The sequence below is a fragment of the Vicugna pacos genome, chromosome 2 (genome assembly GCF_048564905.1).
Source record: "Vicugna pacos chromosome 2, VicPac4, whole genome shotgun sequence".
NCBI classification, from domain to species: Eukaryota; Metazoa; Chordata; class Mammalia; order Artiodactyla; family Camelidae; genus Vicugna; species Vicugna pacos.
In genome coordinates, this window is record NC_132988.1 from 79,506,429 (window position 1) to 79,523,787 (window position 17,359).

Below are 17,359 nucleotides of genomic sequence, written 5' to 3' on the forward strand. Positions count from 1 at the left end.
ATACCTGAAATATTAGAAAAAGTGATTGTACAAAGCCTTGCTGAGAGTTCTCTAACTAAATTCTAAACAAAGTGACATGATAGAAACATTGTCCAGAGGGCTTTGTCTATGGGGGTTTTTCTGTCCTTGACTCTGGCAATACTGATACTCAAAGCACCTGCCCATGTGTAGAAAGGCCATTATCAGCTTTCTTTCATCCCACTCTTCCTTCTCCTCCTCCTCCTTCCTACCTCCTTCTTCATTCCCCCCGCCCCCCTCCTCCTCCGCTCCCTTCTATTTCTTTTCTAGGTCTCTGAAATCCCCCTGGTCCTGGAGTATTACACACCCCCCTTGGAAATCTCCTTGTTAAAGACCCCTCAAACCTTGCTAACCTCTTATACTGACCTTTTATAGAGTCTCCTTCTGAGGTTTTCTATGACTTGGGAATCCTGGAAAGTTACCCTTTACCCTCGAAGCATTGGTAGGTTTTGTAGAGTTCATCTGAAACATGCTTTTAACTCAGAATTCAGTTGACTGGTGAAATCCAGCTTAAGTGATGCCCTGGGCAGAGACTTTGGGAACTGAATGACAGACACTACCCTCTTGGGGGCCTGTTTCAGTCACATTAGCACCCTGCATTGGTTAGAATCTTTCAAATCTCTTGTTAATGAATGCATTTCTCCTTTATAAAGTTGCTACAGTCTGTATGAGGGATGTCTCTCAATCAATCCGCAATTAAAAGAGAAGTAACATACTATGAGTCCTGTGAACAACTAAGCATTTTGTAGTTCAGTCTACACTATCTGGTAACAAAGATCTTTGCTAAATCCCTAAGGCTCTTCTAGGAAACAAATATAGTGGCCCTTCTCTTTCCACAGAGAAATGAAAGTGCAGGAGGGGGCTTTGGTAGATATGTTTACCCTGCTGCTTAATCCTCAAGTGACAGTCTTTCTATCCTTCAATTATACTGCCTAGCTTAAGATAATCACATATATCACACATGTCAGTGAAGTGATGTCAGGTGGGAAGGATGGAGACAGAAGTCAAAGATGTGAAGGTAAGGTATTGGATGCAAGGTTGTATCCCAGAGGCATGTCTTAACCATTTGAATTAGGGACTATTTAGCAACCACCTTGAGTTCAATTTTGTATCATCCTGAGTCTGAATTGCTTGTGGTAGTTGTTAGATCCTGAAATAGGTTACCGACCTGATAGGTTCCTTGTCTTTTTTTAAATGTCAGAATCTTGAATCATGCCTATCAATGCTTGTCCTCCTGAGGCTCTTGAGTCCATCAAGTGTGTGCAGATTTCATTTGGGTTAATTTCATTGTTTTCCAGCTTTTATCTAAAACCACCCATTGGCATTCACCTGCCAGGGTGCAAGTAGAACACATAAAGCCACATGAGTTGATAAAGATCATGTATTCCTACCAATTAGACAATAAGCTACATTGCTTCTGGTTAGGAATACCATACACGTTTTAAAAAGGAACTGCCAAAAGATTTTTTTCCCCCGCAGAGCTTAATTTGATTCATTAAAGGGCTGAGAATTCTCCTGCCAGAAAATCAATTTTCTAGGGGAACATCAGGCCGGGATGGGGCAGATCACCTGGAAGAAAACCAGAGAAAGAAGGATAAAAGCGAAGAACAACGTGTGTCCACAAAGACTTTTATTTTTGGTGTTTCTAAATTTGAGTGTGTACTCTTCCATATCACTGGGTGATCTCTAATGAGAACACTCTTATTTAGTGTCTTAAAGAAATCTAGTGATGATTTTTAAATAATCTAAAGCAGAGATTTTTATAAAGTTTCTTGAAATAATTGAGTTGGCATTCCAGGTAACTAGTACTGTAATATATAGATTTGAAATAGGCATTTTTTGGTGGAGTGGGTGGAGGGGGAGACTGCATCTGCAACATGTTTACTCCTCTGTCCTTTTTCTTTCATACTGTGTAATTCTGAGAGCTCTTAAACCATGATAAGGAAGTAATTATGTTTTGAATTTCTCTAAAGATCTAACTAGAGGGCATCCATCTAAATAAATATTTCCAGCAATACAGGTTGAATGACCCGGGTAATTCTGATTCCAGAAATAAGATTTTACATAGGTAGCTGAGGGAAGCAAGTAAAACCTGTGTGGGGGGTTTTGGCAAAGAAATGTAGAGCTCCTAGGGGGCGGGAGACTTGTATTCTCCAACCTTCTCCACACCCACAGCCCCAGATCTGGGACGAACGCGTGTCTACGATACACACGAAATAAAACGAGTGATGCCAGCTGCGGAGGGACCGAGGCACCGCGGGCTCTGTCTGGCGGGAGGGGAGCCGGGCGCCCGGCAGTGTCACTCAGGCTTTAAGACAACCCTAGCAGTGGTCACTGGGCGAGAACAGGGCTCCTCCCGGCCTCCCCAGCAGTGCGGCTCGAATCTTCTGAAGCTGCCAGTTGCCAAATGAAATCTGAAACCCAGGGCTGCGTCTGAGGGTTGGCCCCGCTCAGTTGTTCCAGCCTCTTGTACTGTATATTCGCACACAATCACTCTTTCTAACTTCTGGGACTCTTCTTTGCGCAACTGCTAGGATTTCTCAAGTGCATGTGGCAACTCAGCCCAGCTTCGGGTGGAAACCGGCGGGGATCCGCAGGGTTGCCAAGGCCAGGGGGGCTGTCAAGGCTGCAGTGGGGACTGGAGAGGATCGAGGCGCGAGCGGCGGTGGGGAAACACCCACAACTTTCCACCCCAGCCGCAACTCGTTGGGCCGCCTCGGATTTCCTCCAAAACCACAGCTGCGGAGCAACCAAGTGCATGAGGTGCAACACTTCCCCTTGTTGTGGGAAGTAAGGAGACCTCCCTCCCCTCTTTTTTTCTTTTCCTTTTCTTTCGTCTTGTCTGGGCCTTTTTCTTCGGAGCAGCCGCCGCCCCCAGTCTCTCTTGCGCTCCGAGCAAGGTAGGTGACACCGCTGCGGGGGTGTGCGCCCAGGGCCCACCACCGGAGGGCTGGGAGGTGGCCTCGGCTGCGCGCAGGGGTTGCGGGCACAGCAGCCTGCACCAAGGGCGGGGGCTGCGGGGGGCGAGCAGGGATCGCTGGAATCTCGCGCTGGTGCGGTGTGTGCGCGCGCGCGCGCGTACACGCGTGTGCAGATGATGGGAAACAATGCTCCTTTATTATTTTTAAATGGATAAAAACGGCGCAAGCTGGCAGTATGTGTTTCTGAGCTTAAAAATAGATGACTTTAATGAAAACTCTGTGCAGTTCAATTCCCTTACTATCCATCCTCCCCTTCCCCTCTGCTTGTTTCCGCTAGTGTCTAATATTGTGAGTTTCCTAGATAACAGGCATACAAAGGTATGTTTTAATAATAAACATTTTCATTGCAAAGCGTTAGGGAATCTTTGGTGAATTTTAAGCCACCCAAAAGATTTGTTTAGATTTTTTAAGAAGTAACTTTTTGAGGAAGTATCCAAACTCTCTTGAGGATAAATATGTAATATGGTATCTTAAAAAAAAGTACTTCAGATTGCATACCTTTTATTAAGTCCCCAAATAGAAGGGGAGATACTATTACTCTGAGTTCCTTAGAGATGTTAGGTTTTCAATACTAGCCAGTAATAGGGAGCCCAGATTCCCTTGTAGTCTATGCCTATACTAATTCATTTAAAATATCATTTCCAAGCTATTTCTGCTTCCATCATAGTTTGTTACTTTTTTTTTAAACATAGCAAGACATCATTATTTCATCTCTTTCTGAAATGAGGAAATAAATCAAAATCAAAATTGAGTATTTGAAATATAAAAGTTGTAAAGGATCTGCTTATCCATAAGTAAAACAATATGTGTTTTGCTGTGTCTACTAAGTAGGACAAATTAATTGAAACCCAGGGATATTTACAGTAGAGTTAAGAGCTTTACTCAATTACTGAGAAGACGGACAGACAGATTAAATACAAACAATCTGTCCCCTGATTCTAATTAGAACTCAAAACCAACCCTTAAGGGCAAGAATGGATGTTGGTATTAAGCTGGGCATCATATAAAACATAAAATACACAGAATTAATATGTTAAGAAAAGCCAGAAAACAAATATAAAGCCCACATCAGACTTGTTAAGATCTCACTCTCTTTTTTAAATTTCTTAATACTTCCTCTTCTCTGGAGATGTTTCAACCTCTAGGAGAGCCCACTAATACAATTCCTTTTTTTGTCTTTCCTGAGTGCCTGACTTTCAGGTGGCAAGTCATGAAATCTGTTCTCTTTCGGACTATGACTGAGTTGTCAGAGAATTTACCTTAGACATCTTGGAGGATCAATATATTGACAAAACCTTAAAATAAATAAAATCTCCCTACCACTCAGAGGAGGTATGTTCTTGGTGGAAAAAAACTTTAAGTGAGAATAAGGGAAAAACTGTGAACTTTTTCAGATCTGGAGGTTAGTTTGAGGTATGTGTAAGGAATACACAACTAGAATGATACAAGTGGGGAGAATCTGTAATCTTTTTTACGTGTGAAAGGCTGTTGAAACCCAGTCAGTCCTTGACTTTCAACTGTGTTATTTGGTATTATTAATCTCAGGGGTTTGGGTTTGAGAGGAGAATGGTTTCTCAGCTGTGTTCTTGTGGGCTATATATACAGTGAATTTAAACCACTTTGAAAATACAAACCCGGCAGTAAGTGGGGGAAGAATTAAATTCTCAAGAGAAAAATCATTGTAGAATGAATAGCAATGCACCCTTTCTGACAAGAGATCAGATTTAAGTGTAGAAGTGAAAAGTGTCCTAGGCTAAAATTCCCAATGAAATCCTTTCAGGTTTTGCTTTGGGTAGTAGTGGCCAAAGCTCCGAACGTTTCCATCGTCATGGTTTTATTTACTGGGTGATCTTGGACTCTCCAGGGTGAAGGGTAGGGGTTAAGGGAAGTGGGGGTGGGGTGGGGCAGGAAGGGTGAGGAATGTGCAGCAGGTGGTAATGAGTGGTTTGAGTATGTTTATTTTGCTGTCTTGGCTAAAGCCTAGCTGTTGTTTACCAACAGTGCCCTGAATAGTTTTGCTGTGACCTACTGGCCCATTGAAGCATGTTTTCTTTCTAGCCCCATTAGTGTCTGGGTTGGTTTCCCAGGACTGAAAGTAGGTGGTGCTGCTGCAAAGTCCAGGCCATGCATTTGGTTCCTGTTCTAAGTGTTTGCAGGGCTGTAGGACCATCTTAGTTACCTGTAGTTATTCTCTCGTGGTCTTTTCTGGCCAGTGTTGAAGAGTTCTTTTCCTACGAGCTGAGCTTATGTAATGCTGATTCCTTCTTCCTGCTATGTTTCAATTTTTGGTAAAGCTAATTGAGTGCCTTGAAAAAATAAGAGGGGGAAGGTGGATGGAGCCTCAGCTTGGAGCCGAGTAATAGCCACCTAATTGGTCACACAAGGGTGTAGAGAAGCTTGATGATAGCAAGAAGCTGAGGTATCCATTCAGCCCTGATTCCATTTTCCCAAGGAAAAACAGCAGAAGAGATTTAAAATAAAAAAAGATGCTTGTTTACAATTAAATTTGTAACTAAAGGATAAAGATGTCTCCCACATGGAGAAAGGTATTTCAAATGAAAGTTGTAAATAGGCAACTTAGTCATGAAGTGAATACTCTTCGTGTTAAGAGTTGGAGCTTCATATTGAGTCTTGCCATGGTAACCCATCTGTCTTTGCTACATGAACTCACACTTTACAAGATTAGGATGGTCTCAGCAGCTAAGTAGAAGCACATTTGAAGGCAGAGGGATTATTGTGATGAAGAGACTAAGACTGGTTTTCAGAGGTTACTCTGCGCATAAGCAGCGTCCCCACTCTACTGTGGCACTGCCACAATTAATCTTTATAAAGTGTCGATCTAATTTTATAAGTCCCTTGATCTAAAACCTTTGATGGATTCCAAAGATCCATAACATTAACTCTAAATGCTTTAGTACAGCGACTAAAAGCTCTTCAAAGCCCTTCCTTTCTAGCTTTGTCTTCCTACACAAGGGCCTCTCACTCTTCATACTTCTGATTTCTTGCTCCTGGATTTCATTCTTCTGGAATGCCCTCTGCCTGGAAAGCTCTTCTTGATTATTGGTGGTCCGTTTCAAATGGAACTCCCTCTGGAAGACTTACCCAGTTCCGTGCAGGAAGAATTAACTATTTCATCTTGTCTGCTTCCAGGTTGTTTTAAATATACTGTGAATAATTATTTTAATAATTGTTATGTGCTCCCCACAGTCAACTACAATGAGTTCTTTAATGGCTGTATTGGTGGTAGGGGAACTACCTGTATCCTAGTGCCTAGCAGAGTGTCTAAAACATAGTAGACACCTGTTTATGTTTCCGTAGTAAATGAGCAAGCAAAGTCATGAATGAGTAAAACAGTGGTAGACTCCAGTTTATGCAGATAGTTATTTCCCCAAAGTCCACTTGAAAAATTTCCATTTGGACTCAGAGTTCATTTTCCAAAAGTCAATGCTACCAAACAAAATTCACTTTCCAGACCGGCCCACGCAAGCCTATTTAACTCCTATAATAGATAAAATATTGTGCTTTTTCTATTCTAAAAAAAAAAAAAAACAAAAAAAACCCCACAAAAAACAAAAAACTACTGTGGAACTGTTTTTTATTTTTGAAAGTGCAAAATACACTTGAGTTTAAAGATAATAGAAGCAGTTAGAATAGATATACATCTTCCACAGTTATTTTAAATATTATACTATGAAATCTGTAACCTGCTAAATCCCAGTGGGAGGTCCTGGATTTAGCTGTGAGGACTAATGATGGAGTTAAATTGGAGATTCTGTTGCCTGTGAAATGGGCAATAATCTTAATTAATAAAACCAAATAGAAATACCAATTATGGCTATTTAATAATTATCTTGAGTGCTAGTGCTTGAGGGAAATGAGATTTAATTAAAGGAGAACATGGAAGTGGATGGAGCGGAGGAAACTGAGAAGGGCACCTTCTTTCATTTTACTTGTTCTTTATTATATTGGTTTTATTTTCATCTCATTTGACCATTTAAGCTCAAAGTTCCTTCGTGAAAAAAAAATTATCTTTGTCTACAGTTATTTCTGCTGCCTAACATATAGAAGAGAGGTGGAGGTTACATTCCCTTTGAGCCAAAATACAAATGGGCTTATTTCATTTTCAGAGTGGTGATATTTTTGTCACTTGCATACCTGCTGTTTAGCATGTGGATAATTTTTCAATAAAGAATGCATAATACTTGTGTTTCAGGCACTATCCAGGGACCATATATAGTTCAGATTTCTCAAACTGATCCTTATATAGCATCTCTGTGAAGACTGGAAGAGCAACCATTGATATTTAAAAATAGTAGTCTACTCAGTTTTCTAAATCTTCCATGCTCTCTATTTTTATCGAATTATATGACTGGAAATTTACCTATCCTAATCACATTACAACTTCTTTTTTTGTTACGTTGTCTTCATTCATTATGCTTTAATATGATACTTTTAATTTTATTTATTTATTTATTTATTTTTACTGAGAGTCCATATAAAAGAGACAGGTTCCATGGAAAATATCTTGGTACTTTTTGTTATATATTTCAATATTCCTTATTTTACGATCTCCATGAATTCATCTTTGCTTTTACTGCTTTTAAAAATGTGTCTCTTTGATGAACTAGTATTGCTTCTTTCCTGAGAAGAAGAGGCTAGGATTAGCCTCTTTCACTTTATCGTATTTCTCATTTTAGCTTTCCACCCAAGAAACTCAGAACTAAATTTAATGCACAATTGTACCCTAGTCGAGGTTTTCTGGTGACATGGTTTTCATCCTTTTAGCCTTACTTTAATGCGCTTAACGTACCCATACCTTTTAACTAACTTAAAAATAAACTCAAATCCATTATGGAGATACACTGAATTACCTTCATTTCTTCAACTTTTTAAAAGACGTGTAGTTAAATATTTATAAAATTCTATTTTGTAGCTTCAGTTTAGTATTTCAGAGCCAATAATTTTTCCAGATTATTTTTTGTGATTCCTTGAAACATGCTCGGTACTGATTTTATACTCCCTGATAAATAAAATGGCCTTGTCCCAAATGTTACATTTCTTGAAAACCTTGGAAAGAAAATCATGTCTGAGTAATTTTGAAAGTAGATACTTAAGCCAAACATGTGAGTTCTTTTCAATATATATATACCATAAATGTATAGAAGAGTTCCCTCAAAGATATCTCTGAGAAACAGAAAACTTCCTTTTTTTGTACAAATGAAATCTATCAATAAATCGAGGCTTTATGGAGCTGTTATTAGGGCTGTATTCTGTCCGTCAAATTGAATCTTCAGAAAACAAAATAATTTTTCAAATTTCTCAAGCAGGGGAAACCTCTCATTTTGTCCTGAATTCTCATGCTAATAAGTTAAGTACCTACTAAGTACCAAGCACTCCATGAGATTTTTAACATACATTACTTCTAATTTGAGAAATAGTTAGAAATAATCAGTAATTCTGTGGGTAAACTATACATACTAAATAAGTAGTCAGACATTACTATTCCCATTGTATGAGGATGTTTAGACTCAAAGGGATAAAACTTACTCAAGCTTTTACAGTAAGTAAGGGGTATAGAGTTGAGAATCAAAACCAGATCTGTCTGAATCCAAATACCCCGCTATTTCTAATATGTCACCTACTCAGTGCTTTTCTCTTCAGCTATTAATTTTAGAATGATAATCTGTGTTTCAGTGTGTTTGACATGTAAAACAGACCCTGGTCTCAACATGATCTCCAGAAACTGGCCTCAGAGTTCTCCTGCAGGTCTTTTAGATGACACATTCTTATGCTGATGAGTTGGGGCCGCTGGGATGGCTTACCACTATCCAGGTTCTCTTTGAGAAAAGAAACTCCATCTCTCACAGGCCGGTAACTTAATCAACTGATAGTCATCGGCTTGACTAGACTTTATTTTCTGGTGAGAGGGGAACAAGAAAGGTATGGTCCTTGCAGCTCCACTGATCTATCTCCATTGCTTAATTCCCAGACATGGGGACATTTTTTTCCTCTAGGGCAAGTAGTTTATTTGTGGAATGATACCAGTAAACCCAGGTAAGGGATGAACTTCTTTTTTTAAGGCAAAAATTCTCATTTGTCAGTACTTTTAATGGTGTACGCATCAAATTATAGTAAAAAGATGACTGTAAAGATGCAGCCCTTCTATTTTCATGAACAGTGCACTGCGTTGCAGTAACTGATTTTATATCCACCACTGAGTATGCCCAGGAACAGTGTGAGCAACAGGTGGAGGTGGAGAGAGAAGGGGGCAGGTCTAAGTTTCAGGTGAGAGATCAAACTTGAAAAAGCCAAGTTATGTGTATGTGTATATATATCTATTCCCCGCCCCCCCAGAACCTCCATACTGTTTTCTGTAGAGACTGTGCCAGTTTACATTCCCACCAGCGGTGTAGGAGGGTCCCCTCTTCTCCATATTCTCGTAAACACTTATAATTGCTGTTTTTTTGATAGTAGCCGTTCTGACAAGTGTGAGGTGATACCTCATTGTGGTTTTGATTTGCATTTCCCTGATGATTAGGGATGTTGAGCAACTTTCCATGTGCCTGTTGGTCATCTGTGTGCCTTTGGAAAAATGTCTATTCAAGTCTTCTGCCCATTTAAAAAAATTTTTTTTAAATATTGAGTTGTATGAGCTCTTTATGTACCTGGATATATATCTGAAGAAAACACAAATACTAATTTGAAAAGATACATGCACCCCAATGTTCATAGCAGCATTATTACAAAAGCCAAGATATGAAAGTAACCTAAGTGACCATCAACAGATGAATGGATAAAGAAGTTTTGGCATATATTTACAGTGAAATAGTACTCAGCTATTAAAAAAAGAATGGAATTTTACCCTTTGCAACAACAAGGATGGACCTGGAGGGTATTATGCTTATTGAAGTAAATCAGATAAAGAAAGGCAAATACTGTATGTTTTCACTTGTATGTGGAATCTAAAAAAATAAAATGAATGAATATTACACAACAGAAACAGACTCACAGATAGAGAATAAACTAGTGGTCACCAGTGAGGAGAGGGGAGGGAGAGTGGGAAGACAGGGAAAGAGGAGTAAGAGGTACATACAAACTACTAATAAATAAGATGCAAGGATGTACACAAAATACATTTAAAAATAATTTGTTTGAAATTTAAGACAAAGAAGCAAATGTTTTTTCCTAACATCTAATTTGTTAACTATGGGCTAGCTATCTGATAACTAATCATCATTTTATCAGAAAATACTTTTTAAGCGTATTAGGTTGTCTTGTTATTATTTTTACCAGAAAATACAGTCATGCTATTTGTAGTAGTCTTTATTTGTAAGTATTCCATACTAGGAATTTCAATTGAAATTTTCATCAGCTAAGCCTCCTATTAATCTGTATGTATTATTCATTTTCTACTTGAACACCAAACATCATAAAAAATTTAAAAATAAAAATTAATTAATTTTAAAAAGATGCAAGGATGTAATGTACAGCACAGTGAATATAGCCAATATTTTATAATAAATTTAAAGGAGTATAATCTATAAAAATATTGAGTCACTATGTTGTGCACCTGAAACTAATTTGTAAATCAACTGTACTTCAATTTAAAAAAAGAGGACAAAAGTCTGAAATATAGCAGGGAATGATTACTTCTTTGAGGGTAGCAACTGAGAAGGGGAGGAAAGTTGAATTAGTGGTGGCAGTACTCACTGGGCACACAGAAATGAAATGGGCAAAAGGGAAAGTAATTTCAAAGCCAGTCTTTCTCAAGAAAGGAGCATTTATCACAGGAATTGTTGGAGCGCATCTCACTCCTGTTTGTGAAGCTACCTAGAGAAAAAAAAATTATCCGAACTCCTTGAGATGTCATCTTTGATTGTTTTATTGTGCTGGGAATATCTGGTTTTAAAGTATCTTCCGTGGAGAAACTTCTAGCTAGAAAAGATGAGGTGGGGGAGTCAAAGGAGCCTGGTGTTACCTCGTTGCACCTAATTAATTGTGTAAACCTAGGATTCAGCCACATAAGTACCACTTTCAGAGTTCCATTTTAATTTCTGTATCCCATAATGGCTTAATTGTTATTGTGAGATGATCGAGTGCAACGTCAGTGATTTTATACAGAGGCATCTGTGGGTGCACAGAAGCACTAACTTTCCCACGTTTGATTTGCTGGTTAAAGACTTCATATTTTCATAACAGCTCACACTGTCATCGTGGAGTAACTTTTCTGTGTCCACGGGGTTAGGCTCAAGTTGGCAGGTTCTGCTGGGGGGCTTCGTCCTCAGTGCCAAGAAACAGGTGGAGGTTACAAGGAATAATCTGGATGAGGAGCTGTGAGAACTCCTGCACAACAGATGGAGCTGCCGGAGGAGGATGGATGGGTGAAGAGGGAGAAGCAAGGTCGCAGCATAACAAGTGTCAGAAGGAAGGAATCAGGAGAAAACTCAAATCCAGACTCAGCACAGGACACTAGAAGCCCAGGGAAGGGAGGCAGTGCCTGATGTGGCAGTTAAGAATCAGCCTGTGTCTAGCAGTAGAGGACAATTATTGAAGGCTTACTATGTGCTAGTTGTGCCACGCTCTCATCATAGGTTATTTCCTTCAATCCTCCAGCTCCCTCGTGAGTATGCACCATCATTCTCTCTGTTTTATAGACGGGAAAACTGAAACCTGAAGAGGCTTAGTATCTTACCAAAGTCACATAGCACTAAGTGGTAGATCTGGAATTCAAGACTGAAATACCTTACTTCGAGATATTTTGCCGTACTTTACCATTATACTCTGGAATTACATCTATGTTCCAAGCTGGCTCAGCTATACACAAGCCCTGTGACCTTGGGCAAGTTGCATTAATCTTCTTGAACCACAGATTGCCTTCCTGTGAATATGGGCATTTAGTAATACCTACTCTTTAGTGTTGTTATGGGTTTTTAATTTATGATGTGCACAATGCATTTAAAGAGCCTGGAAGGGTATCTGGTACCTAGTAAATATCAATACAAGTCAATAGTTATTATTAAATTAAATGATGGACATGGGGTTCCTGAGCAGTGCTTTTCAAACTGGAGGTCTTGATCCACCAGTGGTCATAAAATCAAATCAGTGGTTCATGACCAGTGTTTCTTTTTACATGAAAAGGAATAGAACAGGATGGAATGGAATAGGAAAAAAAAATCAGGGTTCATTATATATAGTAAAAGTAAGACTTGTTTCATGTTTTAATTTCCAGTTTTTTAATGTGTATGTGTGCACCTCACACACTGGGTAAAAGTGAAAAATGTACTTCTGATTATTGATAACTGTCGGGATAAAGTATAAATAAAGGTGATTTAAGGACCATTACTTGTTCAAAAGAAGAGTTTGGAAATCATGATAAAATTAGGTAAGGATATATCTAAATTACTTAAGAGTGGTTAAAAATGTATGTAGTCTTGTATTGACTAAAGACGTCGGTTCTCCACAAAATGCTGGTCTCTGTTGTGTGACTTTAGTTTTGTGTAGTCTTTTCTCCCATTTTTTAAATGCTGCCTCTCACAGTGCAGGTGGGTAAGTCCCACAGAAGCCAATTAAGAAGGACATTGAGTAGTTGGAGCCTGTACTTTAGAACTACAAAATAAAAGCTTCATATTCTTTGTGAGTAGCCCCAAGCCCTGAATATCTAACTTGTATTCAATTTGAAACATTTTAATGATAGTAGTCCAGCTGCCTGAACAGCTGTAAAATTGGGAATTAAATGAAGAACTCATAAAAAATTGAATTCAATATTTTACTAATTGATATATTTATTTTGAAAAGCATGCAGACAAGAGGTTGATAATCTAGTTAATGCAATATTAATATTGATAATAAACAAAAATTATTTTTGGTAAAAACAGAAGTCATAAATTTTTATCCTTGGGTATTTTTCCCCTTAATGAAAATAATAAATGTGCTTAAGATATTTGCTGACTCTGTGCCATTAAAGAGAGAGCACGTAATATTGCACTGGCCAGCCTTCGCTCATTAGTATGTTTTACTGCTGTACTTACTTTAAGACTTAAAAGAATTCTGTTTGAACATACAGCATCCAGATTCACTCGACAAGATTTGAGAATACTCTTTTCCATTTTTTTTAAAAAAGAATGTTACCTTGGATTTAAAAAAAAAAAGCTTTTCAATAGGTACATATTAACTTTTCTAAAAGTAAGTTCTTCGTGGTGTCTGAAAGTATTATTCAGGACAAAATCGTCAGGGAAAGTGAGTTTCAGGGGTAAGAAAGTCTACCTTCTGGCTCACCACAGTTGAAGTTTTGTATTTAAACAGTAGCTTGAGAAATGTTTCACAACTTCCCTCTGTACTCTGCAATCTACAGTTGGAGGAGAGTGAAAAGGAAACGAGCTAGCAGAATGTGTGCTCTGATCCTGCTTTTGGATTAATTAGCATCTGTGAACTCAGGCAAATAATTTCCTTTTTCTGGACTTTAGTCTCCTTATCTGTAAAATAAAGGTGTTGGAGTAAATACTTTCTAAGATTGTTCCAGGTTTGAAAAAGTCTGTGTGGCAAAGTGGTAGTGTGTTCCTTTTGAACAGTTTTGAAAAGGATGTGGCTATGTGTATGCATTGACAGGGCTCTGAAAACTGACTTTGTAGAGGAGTGGGCATCTAGACGTCTATAGATGACATGATAAAGTGTAGCTTGACCTTTCTGTGTTCCATATGGCTAGTTTTCATCAGCTGTGGGTTTGGGAGGATGGGTGATACCACTCACTAGGAGGCTTTTGAAAATGTGTGAGGGTATTTTTGGTCAAGACAACAATGAGGTGAAGCTACTGGCGTTCAGTGCCCAGGGGTCAAGAATGCCACGTGTCTTGTAATATGTGTGACAGTCCCTCACTACAAAGAATTTTCCTTCCCCGAGTGCCAAGAACATCCCCATTGCAAAATCAGCCAACAAAGTTAAAAGATTAAGTTTTAACACTGTATTTTATAAAGTCATCTGGGAAATTGGAAGTGAAGTCTTGTACACTTTCTACTGTTTCTCAGTAATGCAAATGCAAACAATATCTATTCTTGGATGACAACTGGTGTTTATGATGCACGGGGGAGACCAGCCACCAGCTCCCTGCCCTATATATTGACTGTGCAGCAAGAAAAGCAGTGCCATCTCAGCTCTCTTAGTACACGGTGCAAATATAACTTGAAGTTGTGCTAGGAATAGTTCCTTTGAGTATGAAATTACCAGTTACTGGATGACAGCCGTATTTTTAATGAAATTGCTTACAGAAGTTTCCATTCAATGTAACTAGACATTTCTTGTGTTCAAATAATGCCATGATTAAGGCATTCAATACACACGTTTGATTCCCTACAACAAGAAATACCACTTGCATAACAGCTCTGTACCTGATGATGTGTGTCATGAACACTGCCTGTTTCTCCTCTGGCCTCCTTCAGGACTTGGGCTGGCTGTGTACATTCTGGAACAGGTTAAGGATAGAGTCCGTTCAGCAAGAGTGACTCATCCAGGGCTGTCTCAAGAACCTGGGTTATGTGTTCAAATTTGGGCAAACCTTGCTTTGGAGTCACTGAAATCACAGGATCATTTTCTTAAAATGCTTTTCTCTCTTCCAACTTCTTTCTTGTGTTTGTCAAGTCTTTGATTTGTTAATGTGTATAATTTTAAACTACTGCTAATACTCAGCTCTCAGATACTGTGAGCATAAAAGGTGTTGCACGGATGAAATTGTTGTCTGGCCAGTCAAAGTCAATATTTTCCAGGAGTGAGAGGGAACCCCTGCTACTCCTTTCTTTGGTGAATTTGGGCCTTAATACTTCTGCAGGAAAAGGGGGGAAAACGAGGTGAAATTCAAATGTGTAACTTTTCCTATAAATTTGGTAAAAGGTAGATTTCAAGAGAAGGTTGAAATTATAGAATTAAAAATTTTTCTTTTGAGTAATCTTTCATGTGTATTATCTATGTTGGGCCTCCCAATTAACAAATTATATTACACACTACATTCCCCTTAGAATGAATTTATTGGACATCAGAACAAATGCCCACTTAGAAAATAGCTGCGGCCGTCTTACCTCAATCTTTTAATAGAGAAAATGGGTACAAAGTAATCTCGGTGATTTGACCCAGAATATAAAGTCAGGAAGACCTGTATGCAGACCAGGCTCTTGATTTTTGGTGACTTGTTTTTCTACCCTACTGCTCTATTTCTCAGAGGCCCTTCTTAACTTCTGAGTTCCCTGAGACAATTAAACCCAAATGCTAGCCTATGGCATCCGATGCATATAATGAATTACTTCCTCTGCTCTGCAAGAAGGGTCCTGTTTAAGTACCATCTGGCACAACTGAGAAAAGAGTCGCTCATTATTTTCTGTGTTCTTCCCATTAGGTGAGGAATTATAGCTGAGAAAAGAGCAAGTGAATCTGTAACATTTTATTTTATTTTATTTTATTACATAACATTTAAAAAAGCATTTTTCCTTAGCCTAGAGTAAGCTTAAAGGCAGCTGAAAAAATAAACCATATGAAAATCAAGTTGGAACTTGTAATACTTTCTGTTTTGGGTATACATTTTTAGTCTAATTCATTGTAATAATATTAATGATGTTGAACCCATTTAATATGAATGTTCTCAATGCACTGTAGATTTTCATTCAATTCAGTCTCCAAACCACACTATAATTATACAGTTCTCTGATTTTATGTTTTTCATATTCCTTAACAACAAAGAAATATGGTATATTAACAGCTAAGACATTCCATGCAGAAAACTAAAACAGAATTTTTTTTAAGTAGGTTAATCTGCGTAAACACTGCCTAGACGAGTCAAATAATCACCGAAGGTGGGTGGGAGAATGGAGGAGGGGGAAGAGGCTTCAGCTCGTGGTAACTGCTGGGTAACACTGAGAAACAGGGAGAGTTCTGCCTGTGCAGCGCGTTTATTCTCTCTCTGTTTGCGGTCCCAGCCTCCACTGTTTAATTTGTGGAACATTCCAGGGAGTATCCTTAGCTTCCCTGACATGAGCCGGGGACTGGGGCTTGAAGGCTCCGAGGGACTCCTTTCTGAAAAGCGGGAGGATGGAATAGAGCAGGTAAGCTGTGCGGCACAAGGCGCAGCTGGTTGGGACCCGCTCCTCATCCCGAGCGAGGTGAGGCCTTTGTGCCCCGCGCTGTGGGAGGTCAGAGCGTGCTGCTCTGCGTTATGTTTGCAGGCAGTTCTGAAAAGTGTAGGATGCTGTCTCAGAGAAATGGGGTTACTTCTGTATCACTGAAGAGACAATACTAAATGCTTAGACTTCTTTCAGACATTTGCATGCGGCTCAGTGGTGTCAGCTCTGGGACTCTGCTTCTAATACATTTATTTTCAAGCAAGAATAGGATACCAGTGGCTTATGAGGGTTAGTCTTTATTTGTTTAGCAAATCACACTCCGATCAAATGCATACCAGTAATAATAGTGGGATATATATAGTCTTACTGCTGTGTTCTGTTTGTTTGATATAATATTTTCGTAATGTTTTAGAAAGAGCCATTAAGTAAAAGTAAAATTATATTGAACTGTTTTACGGAAACGCCAAGCAACTTATGTATGATATCATTTACGAACTGTATTATTAATGTGAAATGCTAAAATAATTCAAAAAGAGTAATTGGTATGTAAAGGTCACGTTATCATGAGCTTGGAGTGGAATGGAAATGGAGGGGAGGCGGAGAGAGAGAATTAATCCATGTGTGATGCTAAGGCAGAGTGCGCTGAGATCGCTGGTGGTGTTTCCTAGGAGCGCCAGATACGCGGAGTTACAGCGGGTGCTGCTGTTCGTCAGTGTTGTCAGGGAACAGGTGCTGTGACTGCTTATGAGATGTGAAAATGATTCCTGATCCCAATGTTGAGCCATAAATTGTAACCAGAATTATTAGGACTGTGTTTGCAGACCTGCAAGCAGGCAGCAAAGGCCGGTGGTATCTTGTAATTTCCAATGGACAAGGTTAAATTTTTATCTTAAGTCTGAGCTTTGATTTGAATTAAAGGGTTCAGCTGGTTTTTCCTGAGTTGCCAGCTCCTTTACCTGGCGATTTCCTGTTATACCATTGTTAAGTTTCCAGAGAATTCTCTCTAGAATGAGTTCAGTCTACCTGCCTGCTTTCTGAGACACTGCTTTTGGTGCTGTAATTGATTTTAATCAGAGGCAGGGTAGCACCTTTATTTTTTGAATGCTGAGAACCGTAGTAAATGATTTAGCCATGAAATGTCAGTTTGGCAGCTTTTGGAAAGTTGTTAACCTGGTAGCCCAACTCCTACTAGAATGATGCATTTACCTCTGGAGGTCTATGCGGGTAACACTTTTCTTGTGGTAATAAGTGGCTACTAAC

General features: G+C 39.0%; 1 protein-coding gene across 3 annotated transcripts in view; it reads left to right on the plus strand.

Moving 5' to 3' along the window:
* The window catches only part of ARHGAP24 (Rho GTPase activating protein 24), a 701,416-nt gene that overhangs the window by 273,445 nt on the left and 410,612 nt on the right, over positions 1 to 17,359 (plus strand). Inside the window, exon 1 of one of the 3 annotated variants that reach the window (XM_006198186.3) lies at positions 2,264 to 2,918. The exons of the other annotated variants lie outside the window; for them this stretch is intronic. The gene's annotated coding sequence lies outside the window, so the exon portion shown is untranslated. Of the gene's footprint in view, positions 1 to 2,263; positions 2,919 to 17,359 lie in introns of those variants that run through there. 3 annotated transcript variants of the gene reach the window in all.